This window comes from Anabrus simplex, chromosome X (assembly GCF_040414725.1).
Source record: "Anabrus simplex isolate iqAnaSimp1 chromosome X, ASM4041472v1, whole genome shotgun sequence".
Classification (NCBI taxonomy): Eukaryota; Metazoa; Arthropoda; class Insecta; order Orthoptera; family Tettigoniidae; genus Anabrus; species Anabrus simplex.
This window is the reverse complement of record NC_090279.1, coordinates 174,354,636-174,377,895: the sequence shown is the minus strand read 5'-3', so window position 1 is coordinate 174,377,895 and position 23,260 is coordinate 174,354,636. Positions and strand designations below refer to the sequence as shown.

Sequence of the window (23,260 nt, the reverse complement as noted above, 5' to 3'; positions counted from 1 at the left end):
ATGAACGACGAACCACTAGAAAAAGGGTGAATAGAATTTAATGAAATTTGGCATGTAAAGCCTGGAAATAAGGTACTAGAGTTTAGGCTATAAATAATTTTATTTATGCCGCGTGAAAATGTAATTCAGGTGCCTAAAATTTTATTGTATGCTATTGGTCCTATTGAAAGGTATTACTACCGTAACAAAAGTTCTAGAGAATATATTGTGTTCCGATCATTTATATCTCATAAAGTTTTAACATACCAACTATGATAATACAATGAATTTAGACATTTGTTGGTTAGATCGTATCAGCTCCGAGTATTGCTAACATGGAAATATTGTTCAGTCATGTTAATTGGCGATGGTCTTTGTCGTGATTATCTTAAGGCGTAAAACCGCATGTTCATCGGTGGATATACTGCAGGCAAGGGAAATTATGAAATTGATTATAAAAATGAGAAAAATGATAAAGGAACGATCACGTGAAGGATTAATAGAAGAGAGAGTCGTCAAAGAAGGAAGGACAGCCTTACATTAGATGCCCTAATATAATAGAGTCAAAAGAAAACGAAATGTTAAAGGGTACAATAACGAGAGCTCATAAAACAGATCGACAGTAATATGACATTGACCATTGTGGTGATGCGATTTGTTTCTTCTGCTGCCACTCATCTCCGATAATTGGGATAGCTGGTGTGGGTCGAGGAAAATAACAGGGCTGAATATTGGTGGAAAGTAGCTGGGGATTTAGATACCTTTTGCACATTCTATATGATTGTTTTGCAGCTTGTAATTTAGCGTACAGTTGCTCAGTAAGTTAATTAGCGCACGTTGTAGTAAAAGTTGTATCAAGAACAAGTGAACCTGTAAATATAAAGGTTGTTGTGCGTATCCACTGGGCTGGTGAATTATATTTTGATGATAATTTAATTTTTGATAAAATAAAAATGCGAGGATCATATAAAACTTATAGCGACTACAATATACTGCACCCGTCCACCTCCCGAGTCCCAGACTAGCATTTATCTCAGGGGTGTCGGTTCATTATTTAAATCATCAAATATAAATATAACGGCATAATAGAACACGGGGATGAACGGAGCAACTTAAAATTAAAAGGGGGAAGGCTCGATTGTAACTTGAATTTAAGGACTCCATGATAGGACTAGGAAGCGACTGTTACTTTAAAAAAAAGGGCATCATCTAACTACAATAAAAAGATTATGAGAGTGGTTTCCTTTGAAATAATTTGCCAGAAGGAGCGGTTTATTACGCCATTTGACGTATAAAACTTTGATACACGTGGCAACAATATTTGAATTTACACACATGTTACATATATAAATCACTTGCCATACCGCAAGTGGTATCAATATCTTGCTGCGTTGCTTTCTGAAATAAAATGACATTTTGGAGGTATAATTTACGGATCGATTCCATTTGAATCGAACCGTTACTCAAGGATATAGCTTCCTTCTATCGGGAGCCCGAGCATAACCCATGTTACGGTCGGCTTCCCGATTTAACTAAGATGATGTACTCCGGCTATATACATTTTTCCGAGACCGGTACTCGGACTGGGTAATGTTTCTCGTGAATTTAGAAAACTGGATTCCACGGACAGTTCCTATCCTACGATATCCAGCTGATGCCATACCAATGAATTAGCATTTACATTTTATTTACATGTGATCTGAATTGTCACCAGTTAGCCTCAGTAGACTACTGACACAGATGAGATAACGAGAAGCGGTGGGAAATACCGTGGCCATGGCCCCCCTCGCATCGCGAGCGAAGTAAACAAACACGCAAGTATGACTGTCACATCGTCCCGTACGGAAACCGTACAATAACGCGGTAAAAAAAATGATTCTAATATTATCATCCTCATTATTCAAACATACGAATAGAGGGACGTTGTCACCAAACAATTTAATCCACAAAATTATCATCCTCGAAATTATTATTATTATTATTATTATTATTTTTATTATTATTATTATTATTATTATTATTCAACGGTTCCTGGCACTGTCACGTTTGATTAATATCATCATTATTATGCGGGATGCAAACACAAATGGTTATTACTGTTATTATTATTATATCCCTCTCGTGGTTATTATTATTATTAATGAATAGGTGACCCAAGATATTATTATTATTCACGTCACTTAAAAGGTTATTATTATTAATGGACCGGTCACTTACGCCAAAACATATATATTAAGATATCGGTCGCAATTACAAATTAATTCACTGATCAACCAACGACATCATTACAGTTATTATTATGACAATTATTATTAATCCGACCGCGGTGATTTAACATCGTCCTTACATTATTATTATTATTATCGGTTGCACATTATCATTTAGATTCCCGTTTAACATCTTTATCAACGCTCATTTAATTAAGGCGGTCCAATCCTTTATCTGCAATATTTATTATTATTATTATCACGACATCATGATTGTCCTCACTCGTTATTACAATGAATACAATATACGACCATTTCTGTGGAATCTGAACTCTCATTATCCTTAGATCCCTTGTATCTCAACGAATAACTGTGCAGTCTATTTATTTCGTACATGCTGTCACGGGTTCGAATTCTACCCGCTGCGTAACTCAGTATTTCTCTGTGACACTGCCCGTACATTTTACACTCATATCAATATCCTAAGTGTCTCTCGTACGGAATTTATTTTTCTCTCTATCTCAATATTCCTCGATTCATTTATTTATTCCTCACAGAATTATCAACTGACTTATTTATTCATTTCGGACATCGTACGACCTTTTATTATCTGACTGCAAATTCTTTCACATTTTCTATCTCATTTGGATCTATGCCTTAGTTCATTCTCCACAAATAATCGTAACATCTTGAAATTATATTTACCAAAATTTGACAATCATGGTCTCGTAATATTAGCACTACATGTTCCGGCTAATGAATCGCAACTTCAAAACGCGACATTTATACGTAAAAAAAAATTGGACCGTAATTTAAACCACACGTTCATTAACATGTACGGATTATTAACACCGATCTACATTTCAATATTATTAATCGATCAAATTAAGTTATCACGCACTTTAATTCCGAATTAAAACGACCTCCCGTCATTAAATGATTCCCAATAAACTCAACACTTGATCACATGAATTATTATTATCTCCAAATCATATTTAAAAAAAACAATCTTCACAAAAAAAGTAGTTATATTATTTATTTATTATTATTATTAATATTTAAAAAAAATAATAATTTCGCCTGTAATACGGTAGTCCACTCTTATTATGTTTAACGCATAACCCCTTTTACAAATTCAATTTATTCTGGCACTAAACACTCCAGATATGATTTACTTGGAAATATTATATTAATCGCATCTCACAAATTTAACAACTTCACTTTGAAAATATGACCATATTAATTTCAACAAAACACACTTGGTATGGCGAAGCTGGATTTTCCTTCCATGTCATTAAATGGCTCGTTAAAATGACAAAACATAAAAGCACATCTCGGGTCTTATTTAACTAGCATAATCAAAATCAAATGTAAAGAAAATTATCGACTACAAAGAAAATATGAATGCATGCATGACTTAACGTACTACACTATATATACAAATTTACATCTCCAACAAACTGAATACATAAAAGACCCGATTATTTACATTATTATGATTTACTACTGTCCGTGCTACAAATTTAGGATGGGGTCGTTAAGCGACCCATCTTGTTACAGAAGGTAACCAAGTATAATCAAATTATTCCCATTTTTCCCATCACGATAACATTTCCCAAATATATTTTACAATTTAGTACTCATCTTAGTTATCGGTATTCCATTGCAGCTTTGCAGACGAGAGGCTTCATCCAGCCCCTCTCTGCGTTTTACTCCTCCATCCTTGATGGCGTAGTTTCACAAAAGATTTCCTGGCACATTATTATTTTACACTCATATCTTGATTACCACAAACCTTCACCATTTACTACGTTAACACTGTATGCTTTAATTTGGATACAACAAATTTCTATCCTAGACCCAAGAATTTAATATATTTACACTATTTAATCTTCGTCCACCTACCGCACAATGGACCTGGACACGTACGACGAGGTGTCAACTATTTCGCCCGTCGCGATACGCCCGATTTATACGGCATTCTTGACGTGTTCATTACATCGGTTCGGTATAGCTAAGTACAGGCTACTACTTCCTTAAAGTACTGTTCGTCACACAGTCTATTATGTACGTACTTATGGTGATATATTTTATACTACTCTCTTGCAGGATAATTACTTTACGTCACTGATTATTCATAAATAAAAAAAACACTATCCTACGTTAACTATTTCCAGATTTAACATGTTGCTTGAGCGCGATCACACTTTACAAACACTGGCGGATGCTCGCGCCATTAAATGACTGTACGTCCGTAGAATTCTAAGTTACCGGCGACCAACAGTTCAACTCCCGATATTCAATTCACGTGTGCTGGCGACCGTCAATTCAGCTCCAACGATTCAAGACAAGTGGCTGGCGACCGTCAATTCAGCTCCGTATATATGGATGAAGCCTTTTTCCCGCGGATTTGTTGACGTCATGCCCCTTAGGGAGGGGGTGGATTTTTAATATCGGTACTTGCACTCCGAATTGGAAGTTAAAATTTACATCAAATTAATCCACTCCGCTAGCATATCTGCTGGATAAAATATGAACTCCAGGTGATCACAGATTTAGGAGATATGGATGGATTTCGCTCCTCACATTTCGCGCCTTCGTAAGCGTCCCTGACAACGTGGTCTTCTTTCAGCCAATGAGATTCAAGCTGTCCGGTTTCCAAGAAATCCAGCCTTCAATTTATTTAATTTGCCATTAAGTATTGATTATTTTTCCATGCGTGACATCTAATAAATTCATTACATCCATCCGCGTACTCATATTAATTTATTACTGATTACTTTTGTAGTTACGAAAATATCTCATCCATCATTCCTTAAGATGGTATCACTGAGTCTCCCATCAAATTTTTACTATTGGCCGGCAAGCGGTCACGTGATTTAAATCTCCACCTGCTCGAACTTAGGCTAGCGAACGTACACTCAGCCGCTGTAATTTTCCATGAGGTCATGGAATTTCCGTCCTACCAAAAATATCCCAAGGTCTTACTCATGTGGTGAGTTTTCTTTGTATGACTCTCCCCCTTCCTCTTTCTGACCAAGACTTATTTGTGGACTCTGTATTTCCTTGTACGCCAACTAATGATATTCCCTGCTGTGAAGTAGCTAAAAGTTGTCGTGTTGAGCTAATCCGTCAGGCTCCAGTCTGTCGTCCTTCCTTCGCTCTGATTTCGACATTACCTAAACGAAACATTTTCAACTTCCCTTCTGTATTTCAATAAATGTACCATATTATTTTACCGATCAAATCATGATTGATTATGGGCCTAAGTCACTCAGGTTCATCTTCCTCTTGCCCAGGTAAAAAAAAATCTAGTGAGCATCATGAGATTTTTTTTTTATGATGTGTCCATATCATCACTATCATGATTTGACATTGGATCCTCTGTTCTGCGACGGCTATTGATTTCGTCTCTCAACATCTGGTTCCTGACCCTTAACTCCTCGTTCTGTCTTTCGATTTGATGGATCGTATTGACAAATTCCTGCACGTCGCTGTCTATCTCTCCACACTCTGGACATGGCCTTGCTTCAATTGGTGTATGGATTACTTGGACTTCTTCTTCCCTTCCGTCATCTTCTTCATCCTCTTCTTCGACCTCATCTTCTTCCGGCTCGTCATCTGCTTCCTCTCGTTCATCCTCTGCTTCTAGTCACATCTCTTTGTTTCCTTGTCCCGAATCGAACGTCGGTGCATTTGGGTTCAAGTTGCTGCCACCCTTCCTTGCTCTTTGGAACTGCAAGCTCTCCGCTCCTGTCGCTTCCTCATCACGGCCTCGATCATGGATCGCCTCCTTCCATTTTCTCTTGTTCAGCTCTTCTATGTACCGCCTAGACTCTTGGTATCTGTCATCCTTCTCTTGACGAGATCCTCCCTGGTAATATCTCGGGTTCCCTTGATTCCTAGCTGGATACGGCCTGTAATTACTTCTCTGGCATCCACGGTATCCCCTGTCGGCTAGAAAATTCCCTTGGTTTGTTTGCCGGTTGCCTTCCGCAAAATTCCTTGGTCTCGTCCATTGTCGCGGCTTCCACTCCGTATTATATGCTCGACGAGGTTCTGGATCAGTACTAGTTCCCTGGTTCTTCGTACTAGTGGTCTTCGGTTCGATTGTCCGTTCGATATTATTCACCTGTTGGTCCCTGCTCCTAATTTGTCTTGGGTTCGAATGATGCGTTGTGAGGTCTAATTGATGTAATAAAGCCTCCGCCTCGACAGCTGTCTGGACATTTGACGCTATCATCATTCGTTGGACCTCGAATGGCAATTGCTTTCCAATGGCGCTAATCAATTCTGTTTCGCTCATTGGATTATCAAGCTCCCGTAGCTTGTGAAATTGTGCCACAAAGTAATCAGAGAATTTCGTTGGTGAAGATGTTGCATATCGTCTGGAGTATACTTCCAGCCTTAACTCCTGCTGTTCCTGAATACTCCAGAACTTTTGGAGAAAAGCCCGCCGAAATCCTTCAAAATCTTCAAAGGTATACAAGAAAGCCCTGAACCATACAGCTGGTGCTCCGTCTAGGAATTTCTCGACCGTTCGCAGTTGTCGCTCTACTGGTATTTTATTCTCATTTATATAACCGGCGACTTCCCGGATGAAACCTTTCGGGGTGATATGCCCACGGGCATCGAACTTTGGTGGCTTGTCATCAGACATCTTAATGACGTGTACCACCGATGTCGGGATAGCATTTGATGACGTAGATGACCCATCTCTGTTTTCAAACTTGAAACCGTGTGTGTCAGTTTGGGATAGGCCTCCTTTCTTATGAATCCCTTGGTTATCATGGGGTTCGTATTCGCGATATTGGAGGTTAAAATCTTGGCTAGACGCTGATGGTTCCAACCTAGCCTTCAACATCTCCAAGTCTTTTCGGATGTCATCCATTCCGTCGGGATTACAACTTGACATTTCTTTTGTGCCGGAATTTTGCCCATTATACGCCTTGCATTGTTCTAATAGGCGAACTTCCGTGTCGGCAAATGATTGGCCCTGTTCGATTAGATCTTCCGTCCGCTGGAATAACGCTAAGTTTGCGTCTTCGCACTTAGTTATTCTCTGGCTACGGTCTTCTAAATTTATAGTTAGTTCTTCGACTTTGTTTTTCAGTCCTGCTACGATGACAAGTGTACGTGCGGCTTCCCCACGTAACTCGTTCATGCCCTTGTCATGCTTGTCCAAGGTGCCAGCTATCTGCGCGCATTTTTCTTCGACTTGTCCCCGGACGATGTCATTCTCCTTCCGACATTCATCCCGAATTTCCTCTATGTGTGATTCTATGTCCTTTCTGTCAGTTAATCGTAGAGCGGCGAGTTCCTTGACACTAGCGTTCAATTTTTCCTTAATTTCTGCGCGTTCCATTTGAGCCTCATCTCTAACGCGGTCAACCTTTTCATTAACGATGGTAATGTACGCATCCATGTGCACTTTTAATTCGTCTTTCGCGAAGTGACATGCTTCCTGGACTTGAGTTAATTTGTCCCTGAGTTCCTGTCCCATTGCTACGCTCGCGGCCTGAACTGCATCTATTTGTGCCTTGAGTTCTGTTTTATTAACTTCGCAAGCAGCCTGTACTTGGTCTATCTTATTCTCTAGTGAAACACTCGCGGCCTGTACTTGGTCTATTTTGTTTTCTAATGAAACACTATTAGCCTGTACTTGATCAACTTTATTTATGATTTTGTCATTTGTCTGCTTAACTGACACGCTATCGGCCTGTAATTGATCTAACCTACGTTCCATTGCAACATTATTCAAAGCCAACGCTTGCATTAAGTCCTCTAACGTGAGAGCTTTCACCTCTCCCTGTCCTTCTACCAATATGTCCTGGGATTGCTCCCCACCGTCGTCAGACATTATAACTTTTCTTGAGAAAGCAAAAGGGCCGATCGGCCTCTCGCCTTGCTGCACACGAAGGAATACGCTATTGGGTCTAGGCCCTATCCTATGACATTATACCCCTACACTAACTTTCATTTAACAAAAAAAAATTTTGACTATAAAACTTGTTTACATTTGCAGGTCATTCAACTTGAATGCTGGCTTGCGCCTAAGATTTCACAATAAACCGCTCCAATATAACAACAACAACAACATTAAAAAAAAACGATGAAGTTGGAAATCTCCTGCCCTGAAATACGTTAATTTTAATTTATACCATCTCAACCTCTTTTTAAATAATAACCTGAACTGGTGCTCAGTAATATTTTTACCATTTCAAGCCTTCCTAAACAGCTGTTTATAATATTCATCTGATGTCCAATGACATTTAAATGGAGTCCTGAATTACAAAAAAAATATTAAATTCCATATGGGAAAAGAGAAACACCAAATCTTCGAGCTTATTGAATTTTGAATCATTGCCAAACTTGAAGAGATTAGCAATGGATTATATTAATACACTAGTCAAATCTAGCTCCGTTCGAAACTAACCTTATTCTAGCATGATATTACGTTACAAGTGAACACACACTTGACCGTGATGCGGTCATCAATTAATAAAAATCAAAAATTAAAAAATATAAAATTTTGAAAAAAAAGTATAAAAATATAAAAATTGATTAGCAATAAAATTGGCCTCTCTGCCGTTCTTAAAGCAACACTTTGCCGTTCTTAAAGCCCCACTTTGGGCCAGCCATTTTGCACCCGTCCACCTCCCGAGTCCCAGACTAGCATTTATCTCAGGGGTGTCGGTTCATTATTTAAATCATCAAATATAAATATAACGGCATAATAGAACACGGGGATGAACGGAGCAACTTAAAATTAAAAGGGGGAAGGCTCGATTGTAACTTGAATTTAAGGACTCCATGATAGGACTAGGAAGTGACTGTTACTTTAAAAAAAAGGGCATCATCTAACTACAATAAAAAGATTATGAGAGTGGTTTCCTTTGAAATAATTTGCCAGAAGGAGCGGTTTATTACGCCATTTGACGTATAAAACTTTGATACACGTGGCAACAATATTTGAATTTACACACATGTTACATATATAAATCACTTGCCATACCGCAAGTGGTATCAATATCTTGCTGCGTTGCTTTATGAAATAAAATGACATTTTGGAGGTATAATTTACGGATCGATTCCATTTGAATCGAACCGTTACTCAAGGATATAGCTTCCTTCTATCGGGAGCCCGAGCATAACCCATGTTACGGTCGGCTTCCCGATTTAACTAAGATGATGTACTCCGGCTATATACATTTTTCCGAGACCGGTACTCGGACTGGGTAATGTTTCTCGTGAATTTAGAAAACTGGATTCCACGGACAGTTCCTATCCTACGATATCCAGCTGATGCCATACCAATGAATTAGCATTTACATTTTATTTACATGTGATCTGAATTGTCACCAGTTAGCCTCAGTAGACTACTGACACAGATGAGATAACGAGAAGCGGTGGGAAATACCGTGGCCATGGCCCCCCTCGCATCGCGAGCGAAGTAAACAAACACGCAAGTATGACTGTCACATCGTCCCGTACGGAAACCGTACAATAACGCGGTAAAAAAAATGATTCTAATATTATCATCCTCATTATTCAAACATACGAATAGAGGGACGTTGTCACCAAACAATTTAATCCACAAAATTATCATCCTCGAAATTATTATTATTATTATTATTATTTTTATTATTATTATTATTATTATTATTATTATTATTATTATTATTATTATTATTCAACGGTTCCTGGCACTGTCACGTTTGATTAATATCATCATTATTATGCGGGATGCAAACACAAATGGTTATTACTGTTATTATTATTATATCCCTCTCGTGGTTATTATTATTATTAATGAATAGGTGACCCAAGATATTATTATTGTTCACGTCACTTAAAAGGTTATTATTATTAATGGACCGGTCACTTACGCCAAAACATATATATTAAGATATCGGTCGCAATTACAAATTAATTCACTGATCAACCAACGACATCATTACAGTTATTATTATGACAATTATTATTAATCCGACCGCGGTGATTTAACATCGTCCTTACATTATTATTATTATTATCGGTTGCACATTATCATTTAGATTCCCGTTTAACATCTTTATCAACGCTCATTTAATTAAGGCGGTCCAATCCTTTATCTGCAATATTTATTATTATTATTATCACGACATCATGATTGTCCTCACTCGTTATTACAATGAATACAATATACGACCATTTCTGTGGAATCTGAACTCTCATTATCCTTAGATCCCTTGTATCTCAACGAATAACTGTGCAGTCTATTTATTTCGTACATGCTGTCACGGGTTCGAATTCTACCCGCTGCGTAACTCAGTATTTCTCTGTGACACTGCCCGTACATTTTACACTCATATCAATATCCTAAGTGTCTCTCGTACGGAATTTATTTTTCTCTCTATCTCAATATTCCTCGATTCATTTATTTATTCCTCACAGAATTATCAACTGACTTATTTATTCATTTCGGACATCGTACGACCTTTTATTATCTGACTGCAAATTCTTTCACATTTTCTATCTCATTTGGATCTATGCCTTAGTTCATTCTCCACAAATAATCGTAACATCTTGAAATTATATTTACCAAAATTTGACAATCATGGTCTCGTAATATTAGCACTACATGTTCCGGCTAATGAATCGCAACTTCAAAACGCGACATTTATACGTAAAAAAAAATTGGACCGTAATTTAAACCACACGTTCATTAACATGTACGGATTATTAACACCGATCTACATTTCAATATTATTAATCGATCAAATTAAGTTATCACGCACTTTAATTCCGAATTAAAACGACCTCCCGTCATTAAATGATTCCCAATAAACTCAACACTTGATCACATGAATTATTATTATCTCCAAATCATATTTAAAAAAAAACAATCTTCACAAAAAAAAGTAGTTATATTATTTATTTATTATTATTATTAATATTTAAAAAAAATAATAATTTCGCCTGTAATACGGTAGTCCACTCTTATTATGTTTAACGCATAACCCCTTTTACAAATTCAATTTATTCTGGCACTAAACACTCCAGATATGATTTACTTGGAAATATTATATTAATCGCATCTCACAAATTTAACAACTTCACTTTGAAAATATGACCATATTAATTTCAACAAAACACACTTGGTATGGCGAAGCTGGATTTTCCTTCCATGTCATTAAATGGCTCGTTAAAATGACAAAACATAAAAGCACATCTCGGGTCTTATTTAACTAGCATAATCAAAATCAAATGTAAAGAAAATTATCGACTACAAAGAAAATATGAATGCATGCATGACTTAACGTACTACACTATATATACAAATTTACATCTCCAACAAACTGAATACATAAAAGACCCGATTATTTACATTATTATGATTTACTACTGTCCGTGCTACAAATTTAGGATGGGGTCGTTAAGCGACCCATCTTGTTACAGAAGGTAACCAAGTATAATCAAATTATTCCCATTTTTCCCATCACGATAACATTTCCCAAATATATTTTACAATTTAGTACTCATCTTAGTTATCGGTATTCCATTGCAGCTTTGCAGACGAGAGGCTTCATCCAGCCCCTCTCTGCGTTTTACTCCTCCATCCTTGATGGCGTAGTTTCACAAAAGATTTCCTGGCACATTATTATTTTACACTCATATCTTGATTACCACAAACCTTCACCATTTACTACGTTAACACTGTATGCTTTAATTTGGATACAACAAATTTCTATCCTAGACCCAAGAATTTAATATATTTACACTATTTAATCTTCGTCCACCTACCGCACAATGGACCTGGACACGTACGACGAGGTGTCAACTATTTCGCCCGTCGCGATACGCCCGATTTATACGGCATTCTTGACGTGTTCATTACATCGGTTCGGTATAGCTAAGTACAGGCTACTACTTCCTTAAAGTACTGTTCGTCACACAGTCTATTATGTACGTACTTATGGTGATATATTTTATACTACTCTCTTGCAGGATAATTACTTTACGTCACTGATTATTCATAAATAAAAAAAAACACTATCCTACGTTAACTATTTCCAGATTTAACATGTTGCTTGAGCGCGATCACACTTTACAAACACTGGCGGATGCTCGCGCCATTAAATGACTGTACGTCCGTAGAATTCTAAGTTACCGGCGACCAACAGTTCAACTCCCGATATTCAATTCACGTGTGCTGGCGACCGTCAATTCAGCTCCAACGATTCAAGACAAGTGGCTGGCGACCGTCAATTCAGCTCCGTATATATGGATGAAGCCTTTTTCCCGCGGATTTGTTGACGTCATGCCCCTTAGGGAGGGGGTGGATTTTTAATATCGGTACTTGCACTCCGAATTGGAAGTTAAAATTTACATCAAATTAATCCACTCCGCTAGCATATCTGCTGGATAAAATATGAACTCCAGGTGATCACAGATTTAGGAGATATGGATGGATTTCGCTCCTCACATTTCGCGCCTTCGTAAGCGTCCCTGACAACGTGGTCTTCTTTCAGCCAATGAGATTCAAGCTGTCCGGTTTCCAAGAAATCCAGCCTTCAATTTATTTAATTTGCCATTAAGTATTGATTATTTTTCCATGCGTGACATCTAATAAATTCATTACATCCATCCGCGTACTCATATTAATTTATTACTGATTACTTTTGTAGTTACGAAAATATCTCATCCATCATTCCTTAAGATGGTATCACTGAGTCTCCCATCAAATTTTTACTATTGGCCGGCAAGCGGTCACGTGATTTAAATCTCCACCTGCTCGAACTTAGGCTAGCGAACGTACACTCAGCCGCTGTAATTTTCCATGAGGTCATGGAATTTCCGTCCTACCAAAAATATCCCAAGGTCTTACTCATGTGGTGAGTTTTCTTTGTATGACTCTCCCCCTTCCTCTTTCTGACCAAGACTTATTTGTGGACTCTGTATTTCCTTGTACGCCAACTAATGATATTCCCTGCTGTGAAGTAGCTAAAAGTTGTCGTGTTGAGCTAATCCGTCAGGCTCCAGTCTGTCGTCCTTCCTTCGCTCTGATTTCGACATTACCTAAACGAAACATTTTCAACTTCCCTTCTGTATTTCAATAAATGTACCATATTATTTTACCGATCAAATCATGATTGATTATGGGCCTAAGTCACTCGGGTTCAATACCAAGTAGGGGAAACTGCAGTGTTGATAGAAAATCAATTAGTAATAAAATGAATGGGGAACAGGAGATTTGCCTAAGATAAGCAAATGAACTTGTAATAGTTGCTGACAATGCAAAGGCAATGAAGAGAGTATTTGGTGAAATCCTCTCTAAGTGGAACCTCAAAGTAAACTCTAAAGCAAGGTTATATATAACTCAAGAAAAAAAAAACGGCAATGCGAGAAATGAACACGTTAGCGAACTTTATTATCTTGGAAGCGCCTTCGCCGTTGACACCGGAAGTATCCATGATATGAGGAAGAGAAAGCCTTCAGAACCAAGGGAACATGTACAAGGCGGCAAATACCTAAAGAATGAAACAAGTAGACATTTGGAGCGTAGTTCCATATGGATATTAAAGCTGCACACCGGGGAAACACAGGAGACAGCAAAAGAAGCAGTTCAAAAGTAACCCTCAACTTCTCCAAGAAATAGGTGAATAAAATTGATTCTTGCTTTAAGGGAATGGCTTTGAGAACCAATGGTCTTATTTTCTCTAAAAGAGACACATCTTATCGCTGCTACATATAAATATTCTCTACGTCTTTGAGGATTATCCAGTGTGATATTCGTTAAAATTATTTCAGGTACGCCCTAAAATTCCTATTACACACTTTAAGGGCTTATAGGAAGACCGAGTAGATACTACATTTACCACGAGCACTTGCCAGAAAACGTACCATTTCCCCCCTACAAACGAATCAGCACCACACGTCTAATTATCCCCCGTCTTCCGCCTCAGTGAGTAGCGCAGACAACTTCTGACATCTGCTTTCCGTCCTGGAGGGAGCGGGAGATCAGCCTCTGCGGGTTGTGGCAGCGGCGGATGTTGGAGTAACAGGTGTTTTGTCAGTGAGTGTGCCGGAGTATTACACGCCCTGTGTGGGTTGTGGCAGCGGCGGATGTTGGAGTAACAGGTGTTTCTCAGTGAGTGTGCCGGAGTATTACACGCCCTGTGTGGGTTGTGGCAGCGGCGGATGTTGGAGTAACACGTGTTTCTCAGTGAGTGTGCCGGAGTATTACACGCCCTGTGTGGGTTGTGGCAGCGGCGGATGTTGGAGTAACAGGTGTTTTGTCAATGAGTGTGCCGGAGTATTACACGCCCTGTGTGGGTTGTGGCAGCGGCGGATGTTGGAGTAACACGTGTTTCTCAGTGAGTGTGCCGGAGTATTACACGCCCTGTGTGGGTTGTGGCAGCGGTGGATGTTGGAGTAACAGGTGTTTTGTCAATGAGTGTGCCGGAGTATTACGCGCCCTGTGTGGGTTGTGGCAGCGGCGGATGTTGGAGTAACAGGTGTTTCTCAGTGAGTGTGCCGGAGTATTACACGCCCTGTGTGGGTTGTGGCAGCGGCGGATATTGGAGTAACAGGTGTTTTGTCAGTGGGTGTGCCGGAGTATTACACGCCCTGTGTGGGTTGTGGCAGCGGTGGATATTGGAGTAACACGTGTTTCTCAGTGAGTGTGCCGGAGTATTACACGCCCTGTGTGGGTTGTGGCAGCGGCGGATGTTGGAGTAACAGGTGTTTTGTCAGTGGGTGTGCCGGAGTATTACACGCCCTGTGTGGGTTGTGGCAGCGGTGGATATTGGAGTAACACGTGTTTCTCAGTGAGTGTGCCGGAGTATTACACGCCCTGTGTGGGTTGTGGCAGCGGCGGATATTGGAGTAACAGGTGTTTTGTCAGTGGGTGTGCCGGAGTATTACACGCCCTGTGTGGGTTGTGGCAGCGGCGGATGTTGGAGTAACAGGTGTTTTGTCATTGGGTGTGCCGGAGTATTACACGCCCTGTGTGTGTTGTGGCAGCGGCGGATATTGGAGTAACACGTGTTTTGTCAGTGAGTGTGCCGGAGAATTACGCTTGGTGGTCTCCACCTAGAGATGTTTTGTAACTGGACGCAGAAAGACTGCACATGGTCGGTGCAGACGGGATATGTTTAAACACGTAGCTTTTTGTTTCCTTGAAATGGGATCAGTACTTTTCTGAACATAGTTCATATTTGATAAAATATCTACTGAACCCTACTATAATTTCTGAAAGACGTAGATTCACATTGTGTATGCATTTTCATTTGTATGTATGAGTTGATCTCATGTATTGGTAACAATCTGCTTCACATCTTTGTGTGTCATATGTTAACGTTTGAGAATTGTGTCACCGAGCTCGACAGCTGCAGTCGCTTAAGCGCCGGCAGTATCCAGTAAAATGGAGATAGTGGGTTCGAACGCCAATATCGGCAGCCCTGAAGATTGTTTTCCATGGTTTCCCATTTTCATACCAGGCAAATGCTGGGGTTGTAACTTAATTAAGGCCACGGCCGTTTTCTTCTCATTCCTAGGCGTTTCCCATCCCATCGTCGCCATAAGACCTATCTGTGTCGGTGTGACGTTAGGCAAAAAAAAAAAATCGAGAGAGAGAACTGTGTCGATTTATGTCAAAATTGATGAACTGTACTTACCGGCTTTGCATAACTCTGCTGCGTGGCAACTGCCTGAAATATAAACCAAACAAAGAAATATTTGTAGTATTTATAATATTTTTGCACTGACAAGATACTACGAATTCTCTTTCAAACCAAGAAATAAAGAGAGGACTTGACTGGAAGAACATGCGATTAAGACAGAATCTGTTCAAACCAGCAAACTGGAACTGAAGTGATCGGAAGCAAAACAGGTGGCAAGATCTCGAAATGTGTAACACAGTGCCATTGCCGCTTTCCTTCTCCTAACTTACTCTATATGTATATATATACGCGCTGTAAGTATTTTATTTGAAGAATATCCGCTATGACGTGCGGATCACTAGCAATTTAAAACAATATGATACGACAATTCCTTTCGAACATTTGAATTATTCTAGCATTATTTTGTTAAGAAGGAAGTTATATTTTCTAGTTCGACGTTGTAAGTGTAACTTTACACGTTTTCAGTCTGTGACAAAAAAATAAATCAATTGTAATACATACAACACTATAACCAACTTGACAAAATACACACCATTGAACAAGGAATGGCATGTCTCATCCACTAGAACATCGTCATATTCCGTCAGATCTTTTTGAATCTAGCCTATGTATAAATATTGTACCGGTTTAAATGGTATTTTATTGGATTTAGACAATTTGGTTCAATTCTAGTAATGTAACACCGGTTTATGCGCGAGCGAGCACCAGCTGATTACCGTGTCGTTCCGCTGTTGCCGAGAGGAAACTGTGTCAGGCGGTGAAGGTCATCGTACGTCATAGGGTTTACGTCACATAGCAGAGCCGGAGGCGAAAGGGAGTGAGATTCCAGAAAGATCTGCTCCAAATTTGGAATAACGAATCACGTCGCAGAATAGCTGAGACCAATGAGAATTAGTGAGCTGTTCTATAGTCAGAGAATCATTCTGGAAAGAAGAGGAACAGTGTGGTTTTAGTAAGGCTGAGAGACAGACAGAGTACGATGGTCACTGCAAAAGCCATTGAAGGAACTAATTTACTACGAGATAGTACTACACGACGATTATGGTATTCGAGCGTGCTAATTTAATTTTCTGTTTAGACGGATCAGCCTAGTGCGATACATTATTGCCGCACATTTGCCTGGGAGGAAGTTGTCAAACCACGGACAGTCAGTACAAGACGTTACGTCAAGTTTTGGCGCAGAAATTTATGGAATGTTCTATTAGGAATCACGAGGGAAGATTATCATTGAAATGGAACCTTTGAGAATAAACCTGGCCAAAGAACATCGTTTTCAACAGTAATATAGTGGATTATTCGAGACTCCGACAACTCAACGAAGTGCTGTAAACTGATAAATGAGGTCAAGATTTGAAGCTCTCTGTAGGGATGAACCACAGTGTACATCATTGCCCCAGTTAAGTACTGTGAGGCAAACTGTTAGTCTACAACGAGTGTGGGTCAAATTTTGATACTAAATTTTAGTTTCAGCAACATTAAAGAAGGCGAGTCGTCATCATGACAGACCAAGAAGGAAATCCTGGGGAATTCTAAAACACCGCTGGAGTGATTCTACGCTTTTTGACTGCACAGGAATCCCGATGTGTTAAGCCGACGTGTGTGAGCCAGCACGATGAACTTGTTCATCTACAACCCACCACAATCCGGAGAGGAACCTACATCTACACCTAGGCCTATATTCAAGACGCCGGAAATTTACATCGGAATAATATGTACCCTTGTCACATTTTCTTCTCTTTCAGTAGATTGCTACTTGGATTGTATTCTTATGTAGTGAAAAGTAGATTAGTTACAGATGTAGTATTTAAGTTGTGGTGATGGTAGAGTAGTCATTGAGTCATTGATTCATTGATTTCATTTTGTACATTTATTGGAATATTGCTGTGTTGATTCAGTGATTGATAACCCCAGTTGTTAATGAATATCACGAGGTTACGTGTGATTAAGGTCTTCGAAATGAATTACGGGGGAACGAAGGCTAATAATAATTGAAATAATAATAATAATAATAATAATAATAATAATAATAATAATAATAATAAGGAAGACATATGACTTCATAAAAAATCATGACTATAGCAAGGAATTATTGGATTTTGTTAAAACAATAATTAAATCGAAGCTTTGGTAAAGAAATGACTTGTGAAGTAAGTCTGACTTTAGAAGGGAAGGTGGTAGCTGTGGACAGTAGGCAGCTCCTCGAGATGATGCGTTTAGGAGTAATAATAATAATGAGTCGGAACAATTTAAACTTGTTGTTGTGAGTTAAATGTGAGCGACGATTGCGATGATAAAGTTTTAAGATATTAGACAAGATGATGACCGCTAGGGTACATGTTAGTCGTAAGGATATTGTGATTTATGGCGATATGGTTAATTATTCAGGGAATAATAATAAACTTTCGCTCAACAACTTATATTGAGCAAAGTAATGATACAATAATTTGTTTTTTCCTTTTCCTGACGTTATGAGTGCATTCTTCGATGTATCCCTAACTGATGGTGGTGATGATTGTTTTTCTATTTTTTTATTCATCCTATTTCGATCATTCATCACAGGTCATGGTGATTCATTGCTATTATCTGCAAATAATGCGAGGGTCTTCAACCTAATTCTGAAGGGAGACATAATAATAAAAGAATAATAATAATAATAATGATAATGATAATCTCGGTACTATAGTATAATCTGCCGATAAATAATTGGGGGAGATTGTGTAATTGTGTGACAGCTTATTCATGTGTTTCAACAAGTGTTAATTCTTTTGATGATTATTGATGTGGTTTATTGTCATGTGGAGTTTTGATTTTCGTCGGTAGCGCGTTTCGCTACGTGATACCCTGCTATCTATCCACAGTAAATTAGTGAGCGAATAATCGTTTAAAATTGTCAATAAAAGAGTACAGTCGAACGTAATCTGTGAAGGAGGGGAAACTTGCCAAATAATATCCAAATTCAATGTTAAATGTATTTTGCAACGAAATTGTAAAAAAGTTACCATGTAAATGTTGAAATGATTTTCTTACAATAATGTTCAAAGATTTTCTAAAAATTTTGAAAACGATATTTCTGAGTATTTTGAAAGAATTTTAGAAATGGAAATATTGCAGAATTCTCCAAATATTGGTAAAGGAAATTTCCAGAAAATTTAATCAAATGATTTTCCGAAAAGCCATTGTAATTTTGTGAGAAAAATTGATGGAGATATGCCCAGAACTAATATGAAAGGGCAGTAAAATGAGCTTGACTTGTTCGTGCAGCGCGTAACTGTGATACATTTGGTTTCTGTTTTGAATTTTGAGCTGACTTGCCTCTCGATCACAAACAGCGTGTTCTTACTTCTCAGTTGTCGTTGATTTTCTCCTAGTTAATGAGGTGAAACACATTTCCCATTCCTCAGCAGGCATCGGCATGTTAGCAATAGCACATCCAGGCATACAAGTGTGTGGTGTGTGTGGCTTTCTTGTTTTCCAGAGAATTACCTGCTACCCCTCTCGGTCACAGTTTGCTTGTGACCGAGACTGTGTCTACGCAGCTGCTTCTACTTCAAGAAACATAGCCAATAGTATCATTTGGAGTAACAGTATTTGGCTCGGCCTCTGTGGTGTAGTGGTTAGCGTGATTAGCTGCCCTCCCCGGAGGTCCGGGTTCGATTCCTGTCTCTGCCACGAAATTTGAAAAGTGGTACGGGGGCTGGAACGGGGTTCACTCAGCCTCTGGAGGTCAACTGAGTAGAGGTGGGTTCGATTCCCACCTCAGCCATCCTGGAAGTGGTTTTCCGTGGTTTCTCACTTCTCCTTCAGGCAAATGCGGGGATGGAAACAAATTTAAGGCCACGGCCACTTCCTTCCCTCTTCCTTGCCTGTCCCATCCAATCTTCCCATCCGTCCACAAGGCCCCTGTTCAGCATAGCAGGTGAGGCCGCCTGGGTGAGGTACTGGTCATCCTACCCAGTTGTATCCCCCGACCAAGAGTCTGAAGCTCCAGGACACTGCCCTTGACACGGTAGAGGTGGGATCCCTCGCTGAGTCCGAGGGAGAAACCGACCCTGGAGGGGAAACGGATTAAGAAGAAGAAATATGTAGAATTATTATTATTAATATTATTATTAATGATTATTATTATTATTATTATTATTATTATTATTATTATTATTATTATTATTATTATTATTATTATTATTATTATTATATTATATCTGATCAGATTTAATGAAGAAATACTGGAGGAACAGAAAAGAAAAAAACATCATAGAATATCGGACAGAAATTGACTACAGTGGTCCAATGCGGCCGTAAAAGCACAAAATAATAATAATAATAATAATAATAATAATAATAATAATATTAATAATAATAATAATAATAATAATAATAATAACAATAATGAAATTGCTTTATGTCACACCGTCGCAGATAGGTCTTATGGCGACGATGGGATAGGAAAAGCATAGGAGTGGGAAGGAAGCGGCCTTGGCCTTAATTAATTAGTTAATTAATTTTGCCTGGTGTGAAAATAAGAAACCACCGAAAACCATCATCAGGGTTGCCGACAGTGGGGTTCGAATCCACTATCCCCCGGATTCAAACTCATGGCCGCGCAGCCCTAACCGCCCGGCCAACTCACCCGCTATTATTATTACTGTTATTATTATGAGGGGGTATTTGAATTTTTCAATGTGACTTGCTTCTAGTTGCATCGTTTTTGGTTATAAGGGGAGGATGCGCTCTCCCGAACTTCCTTGGCTCTTTTTGGGGTAACAAAACGCAATTTGCTTCTAGATTGGCAGCGTTAGATTCGATGCCTTCCCCTTAAGTATATATTAAATTAAATTATCTGCTGATGGTTCTGTTTCTGTGAGGTTATTAGCGTGCCAGCCAGGGAGATCCTCAAATAGCACCTCTTAAACCCTTTGAGGTATAGTAGGCACTATGAGGTGTAGGGGAGTTTCCCTTTGCTTTCCTCACTTGATCTGGACGTGTTATAGCAGCACGAGTGTGTGTAGTTCTGCTCAACACCACCCCTACCTGAAAAACTTTCATGCAGTCAGAGCCACTCTTAGGACATAACTAAAACACACGATTGTAGGAGTTAAATAATTTTCTAAGTATCGACAGGCTCTTCAGTGTTTGAACACTCAAAATCGTCCTGCAGTGAGACAGTACTCGTTAACTAGCCGCTAGAGGAATTCATACAACAATGAGAATTATCGTCCCGGCAGAATTTATACTGGTAGTGCTCATGAGCCTTTATAATTATAGATAACAAGAGTTTTGTCTGTACATAGCTCAGAATTGAAAAAAAAAAAAAAAAAAAAAAGGTAATTCTGAATCGGTCGTGTCCACAGTAACAAGAAAATGCATATTTTAATTTTCCGACATTTCTGTCTGTTTGTCTGTCTGTCTGTCTGTCTGCCTGTCTATCTGTCTGTATTATATATGTACGCGCTTCGTGAGGTAATGGCTGAAGATAATATGAAGAAAATCGTTATGAATAATTGGGACATGATGCACTACTACCTGGGCATAAATGATTTTATTCAGACTGAGTGAAATTATAGTTTAGGGGAAGGCCTACTATTTAATCATCAAATATCTATGTTATTAATGATCCTATCGAAAAATACTACATTAATTGTATAGAATTAATTTTTCGACTACTTATGTCTTATGCATTTTTACCGTTTCGGCTATGATAACAGATATGTTCATACAATTCGATGTCACCGTGCGAGTTGGCCGTGCGCGTAGAGGCGCGCGGCTGTGAGCTTGCATCCGGGAGATAGTAGGTTCGAATCCCACTATCGGCAGCCCCGAAGAAGGTTTTCCGTGGTTTCACATTTTCACACCAGGCAAATGCTGGGGCTGTACCTTAATTAAGGCCACGGCCACATCCTTCCAACTCCTAGGCCTTTCCTATCCCATCGTCGCCATAAGACCTATCTGTGTCGGTGCGACGTAAAGCCCCTAGCAAAAAAAAAAAATCGATGTTTGTTGCTAAGTCTATATCAACGCCGAACTATGAGAAATTTTGAGAACAGTATTTAATGAAAATGGGTATGTTAAGTCGGTGCAAAAGGCAGTATAGTAGCAGGCTATTAATAATTATATTCTCTCAGGCTAAAATGATAGTTTAGGGGTAGTCACCTAAAATTTAACTTTTAAATACATTTGTTATTGGTCGTATCGAACATTGTATCGAGAATAATGTTTCTTATCATTTATGACAGTAATAAAATTCATGAAATAGCCTTTTGTGTCATAGAGCGTGGTTTTGCCATGATTTCATTTAGGTGTTAAACCGCTTGATCATCTGTCGACATCGACAAGGGAAATTGTCAATATGATTATAAAGAGTCAGAAAAAAATCGTAAAAGGAACTATCGCTTGAGAAACAAGACAAGAGGGAGTCTTGAAAGAAGGACGGATTCGTTTTGTATTAGAAGCCCTTATGTTACGGAATAGTAAGAAGACGAAATGTGGAGGCCTAAAATACCGAAAGCCGGCCCCGTGGTGTAGTTGTAGTGTGCCTGCCTGTCAGCCAGAGGCCCTGGGTTTGATTCCCGGCCAAGTCAGGTATTTATACCTCCATCTGAAGGCTGGTTCGAGTTCTATTCAGCCTGCATGATTAGAATTGAGGAGCTCTCTGACGGTGAGATAGCGGACCCCGTCTAGAAAGCCAAGAATAACGATCGAGAGGATTCGTCGTGCTGACCACACAACACCTCGTGATCTGAAGGCCTTCGGGCTGAAGCAGCGGTCGCTTAATAGGCCGAGGCCCTTCAGAGCTCTAGTGCCGTGGGGTTAAGGTTAAAATATCGAAAATCTCATAAAACTGTTCAACAGTAATATTATATTGACCATTGCTTGTTCAGTTGTGATTTGTCTCTTCTGCTGCCACTCATATCCGATAGATGAGATTCCCGATGCGTCCCGAGTAAAACGCTATATTGGCCGAAATTAGCTTGCACATGCTCTATGATTGCCACGTCAGTGTCCGGTTCTACAGCTAGTATTGTATAAAGTAATAAAAATTGACCAGAAAATTTAAAAAAAAAACTAGAATTTGGAAGGAAAGAACTAAGTTAAAAATCTTACCAGCACGAGAAGTAAGACACAGAAGGCAACGATGATCCTCATACTGATACAAGGCGTATTCTGACAATGCTTGGTGCTCCCCCTGATTAATATATACCTGAAGGTGTATTGCAACATGAGACTTGTTATCGAGTCCGTGCAGTGTTAATAGAAGTGCACATGCAAATATGTCGATAACGCTGAAAGAAAAGGAAAAGATCAGGAAATTGCTTGCACGTGTAGTTCATTTTCTTCCCCTCGGTTTAATTGGCACGTGGAGATTTCTAACTTGGATATGTCCCTGCACTGGGGTTCTATCTGGAAGTAGTG

At 39.0% G+C, this 23,260-nt stretch overlaps 1 long non-coding RNA gene across 1 annotated transcript in view; it reads right to left on the bottom strand.

Moving 5' to 3' along the window:
• The window catches only part of LOC136886399 (uncharacterized), a 47,013-nt gene extending 23,954 nt beyond the window's left edge, over positions 1-23,059 (bottom strand). Inside the window, exons 1-2 of the long non-coding RNA XR_011019020.1 lie at positions 22,952-23,059; positions 15,848-15,880 (exon numbers count right to left, since the gene is read on the bottom strand). This is a non-coding gene — a long non-coding RNA (uncharacterized lncRNA). The remainder of the gene's footprint in view (positions 1-15,847; positions 15,881-22,951) is intronic.
• Between the last annotated feature and the right edge of the window lie 201 nt (positions 23,060-23,260).